The sequence below is a fragment of the Aplidium turbinatum genome, chromosome 2 (genome assembly GCF_918807975.1).
Source record: "Aplidium turbinatum chromosome 2, kaAplTurb1.1, whole genome shotgun sequence".
Lineage (NCBI taxonomy): Eukaryota > Metazoa > Chordata > Ascidiacea > Aplousobranchia > Polyclinidae > Aplidium > Aplidium turbinatum.
In genome coordinates this window covers 7809549-7814291 of record NC_137473.1, presented here as the reverse complement: position 1 = coordinate 7814291, position 4743 = coordinate 7809549, and the positions used below count along the sequence as shown (strand labels likewise).

Here is a 4743-nt window from a genome sequence, read left to right as displayed (position 1 = left end):
ATCGTTCTCAACAGCAAACGGGTTGTGAACCGTAATCATATCTTGAAGTTCGATTTCTTGTTCGACAGGAATTGACACGATCTTCGGAATGAGGTGGATGTTATCGTTGTTGCCACGACAACGCCGCTTGCGGGTGGACACGCAATAGTAAACGGCTAATGACACGAAGCAGAGAGCTGCCACTGCGAAACAGATAAGAAAAACCATTGAACCATATCCAGAACAGTTTCTTTCGTCATCACGATCCACACAATCGATGATAGCGTCACAAACACGGATTTCGGGCACGCACTGGCCGGAAGAGCACGTGAAATGGGTGGAGGGGCACTTTGAAACGATGGTGCTGTTTTTTATTGGAGGCCGGGCAATTAAATGAACTGGTAGATTGGCTGTGACGTATTTTGATCTTGTGGAAGGGGAGAGAAAGTCAAATTTTGCCTTTGTTGAGTTTTTTACAATGGATGCCACCCATTTTACTTGCATACCGTTTTCTAACCAGCCGATTTTTCTATTTTTTGTTTTCTTCACACAGCAATTGAATCCATTTTTTGCAACGTAAGTAAGTGCTATTCGGAATCCTTTTAGTGAACCTGCATTATCCAAAGATGCCGTAACAAAAGGAGCTTTATGAAACGAATAACGAACCCAACGGCATTTGGTGTTTGAATGAGGTGACTTTCCAACAGAATAAGAACCAAAACTTTGTAATTGGCTGGTGCTTTTCCGCTTCCAAAAATCAAAAGCTTTACAAGCATTCACAGAGAGATCTATATCATCCAGTTCGTATGGAAATAAGATTCTCGAAAATCCGGTTCCAGGTACTACGTAACAAGATCCATTAAAAATAAGCTTCTGCGTTCCAGGCATTAGGTCGATAGAATACTCACGCCCTGTATGACCAATTCCCCCATAACGAGTCCAGATCAAAATGGCGTCTGAATGATTGCCGTTCTTTGCTGCCCAAAGTTGAAGTTTGTCGGATCTGCTCAAAAAGTTGTCACTGCTCACTTTGAACTTAATGCATCCATGTCGTGGTAAATGGAACAGAGGCGACTTGAACTCATGGAAATCCATTTTTAAAACCCCTGAAGAACTTTTTATTGTCATTGGAAAATCAGAAAAGTTTGATGTTGAAGTGATGTTCGTAAAATCTGGAGGTGATTTTGTTCTCATTTCTTTCAAAATTTCCTCTTCGTCCTTTTTGAAAGCATCTTCCGTGCTGTTGGAAAGCTTCTTTCTACTTTGTATAACATGAGTTGTCTTGCTAATTGGGTTTGCACGAGGTCTGAGTGTACTGGATGTAATGGTTTCATTTGAGATCTTAGATTTTAAAGACCGACGAAAATGGAGCTTTTTTGGTTGGAAGTATAAAAAAATAGTTAACAAAAGACGTCCTTCAAACGGCCTATACGTTTTATATCGCAATGATTTTCCTACATGTTGCCAGGCGCTGAATGAAAACCATCTGTATTTTCTTACTTCTCCTTTGTGTAACGAGGATTCTTTCAGACCAGGACCAAAGGGTTTAAAATGATGCCAAGGACAAGTAAGTCGAAAACTGTCGAAGGAACAACTCAAATATTGCGCAGCTAACTTTGTTTTATTTGACAAACTAGCAGGGCAACTCAGCGGAGAATAACTAAACAATATCAAAGAAACCAGAAACAAAAGTGTCTGCTTTTTCTTCATTCTTTTATTTTTCTTCATAGAACGAATGTGCATCTAATATTTTTTCCAACATGATGAAAGAGGACATATTTCTTACTGTTACATAACAAGAAAATTTGTGACATCATAAATCAATTGTTAAAATAGAAATTATAAAAAAATAATGATAACTGTGATATTTTGTTGCAGTAAATCACTCAAATATTTTCTTTATTTCGATCGCCCCGATAGCTCAGTTGGTTAGCGCGTGACTTCGTGAACAAAGAAGCTTCAGGATCAAGCGACACTGGTTCGACTCTCGGGATGCGCGCTTGAGCAACGTAATCTACGGACTGCTCTCTATTTAGGCAATACAACCAACTGGTACCAACTAGCACATAATCGTGTAAATTGGCATGAAAAGGGGAAGGCTTACGCTCTGCAGTGGGCTCTCACAGGCTAAAAATGATGATGAATGGATGGAAAAATTCCCTGGCAAAAACACTACAACAGTAAGAAAACTTCACTCTGTCAATCTCGGTAACTGGCCCTGCGTCAAAAACCTCTACAAGTATGCGAAACTACCACGAATAACCTATCAAAGCTTTGTCAGCTCCAGAATAAAAATTCAAAACCAAACCAATAAATACTGGAATAACAAGCCAGATATTTCCCAATGTTAAACAGTGAAAAAATTTCAATCGATAGCTAAAGTTTAGAGTTAGACTGTATTCTAGACTTGTTTAAAACTGCAAGAGTTTGCTTGGCTAATAATAATTAAAATTTTAGGCATGCTCCGTCGCAATGGGCCAACTACAGACTTGGCATTTTTAAATATTTAAATCAGCTCGCTTTGTAAGCTTCGCCTTCCAAAAAAGACGGCAATGGAGGAAATGTGGTTCAAGAATATCAACCTGTTTTTAATTGATTTTTAACAACTAAACCACTTTTTACATAGTCTATGACTGTATGACATCAGAATTGTTGAAACTCTTAGCTCGTCGAGTCCACATTCTTTAAACTGGCTGCATATATCTGATGTATATATCTCGATCGTGTTGTTTTTGTACAGTAGCCTCAGCTAAGCACTGATTGATCCAGTATGTAAGTAAACTTTTTCTCGTGTAGTTTCACTTCTTTCTCGATTTGATGCGATAATAAAGCACCAGTTAGCCAACCACTGTTTGGTATCTTCGTTAATAAAGACTAGTTCTTTTTATGAAAATGAGGTATTTGGGAACAAAAATAGCCCGATTTCACGCGGTCTTACGCGCAGTGGCCTATCAACTCAGGAAACCAATATTGCTGCTACTGTTGCTTCAAAAAACAATCATCAAATTCCACAAGTACGTTATTGGTAATGAAACAATCAAGTGCTTTTGTCTCTTGTCATGTTTGTGAAAGAAAAATCTCGAATAATGCGACTGTACAACAAAGCAGAATATTTTCTAACTGACATTGGGCATGCAAATAGAACGCCAATATTTGAAGAAGCTGGATGCGTCTTTTGAACGTTAACAGTCAGGAGATTGGCATTTGACCGAGTTTCTATGGTTGACATCTCTCTTGGAAATAGCCTCCCCACGGCCTCTTTGTGCTTTGAATTTTCTACTTGATGATGATTTGATGCCGTTGCTGAATCCTAAAATTAAAATAAAATCATATTTTGAGTTCGATGCGAACTAGATATAGCCTTTTTCTTTCAATTAAACCCTTTGACAACCTGAAAGAAATGAACCCCAGATGGCAAACCATCCGTTTGTTTCATTGATTCCACGTCTGTAAACGTGGAATCAATGTTAAAAAACGGTTGACTTGCCGTCTGGTGCCAAACATGCAAAGTGCTTTTAAGTCCATGTTGACGATGCTTCCTGTTTAATTGAATGTTTGTCATTCATTAAAACAAAATAATCCAAGCTCAGTGGTCCCTCGCTTCAAAGCGATACTATTGCGTTCGAATCTCATCTTAAATATTTTATTTCCAGGAACGCTGTTGATCTAAACCAAAATTACCTGACAAACAACATGTAAAGATTAACTTTAATAGCTCTTAGTTTCTTGTGACTCGATTTAAATAGTATTTTCTTGCAACTTGCTGAACGCAGACATGATCGGCCGCTGCCGATGTGTTAATAATGTCACCAACACAAACAAATTTTCAATAAAATAAAACCTTACCTTCTCCTTCACTGCTCATTGTTGCCAACAGCGCCACCACCAGAATAATTTTCCAATACAACCCCATTGTGGAATTTGAAACACAATAAGAAAATCAAAGAACTTGACAAAAAGGACACAAAGAATTCAAAATATTTGTTCTAAAATATTCTGCATCATTTTACATTGATTTAGTCAAGCACTCATTACTGTTAGTCAGTATAGTCATTGCAAGCAGTCATTATCCTTTCTTGTAAAACCGCGCGGTCACATTTTGATACACAGTGTAGGTTTAAACTATCTATTTCTTCTGTAATGAAGCTCTTTTTTAATTGTATTATATTTCTGATAGCAACCCAGAACTGAAGATTAATTAACAAAACTATTTCACTGCGCATCAACAGTCTAATGATGGTAGCTTGAATAAATAGTTCAATATCAAAAGTTTATCATTCCCTTTGATCTAATTGTAGCCTTATTTTAACCGCTTTTAGGAATGCATGTTTTTAATCTATTGGCGGATAAGAATGATATCATAATATTTTTATTGCCTCATTTTGCAACGTTGAGAAGGGATACATGGGGTACTTTTATACCGGTACCCGAGATGATTTTTGTGGCCAGGAACTTTTTTCAGACTACCTGAAAACTTAAAAACATCCAGTATTTTCTTGTTTTAATGCGTTGGCAAACAAATTATTTTTTAACAAAAGTTACGGCCCTTAATATTAAAAACTACTCCTTTTCTCGATAATTTTACTAATGTTTTCCCTTGCTGTAAGACAATTAATTTTGTTATTAACATAAAATAACACAAAATTTAAATTTTTTATATATATTTTTTAACTTTGTAATGCAACCCTTGGCTTGGTCGGTCACTGACTACAGGCAAAAGTTGAAAACAATGCCATTGAGCTGCTACTTGCAAAAAATGCAGTT

General features: G+C 37.0%; 1 long non-coding RNA gene across 1 annotated transcript; it reads right to left on the bottom strand.

Moving 5' to 3' along the window:
* Positions 1–3004: 3004 nt before the first annotated feature.
* Positions 3005–3973, bottom strand: LOC145765693 (uncharacterized). The gene is made up of 2 exons (XR_014288606.1): positions 3826–3973; positions 3005–3289 (listed from the first exon to the last, which is right to left on the bottom strand). It is a non-coding gene; the product is annotated as an uncharacterized LOC145765693 (long non-coding RNA).
* Between the last annotated feature and the right edge of the window lie 770 nt (positions 3974–4743).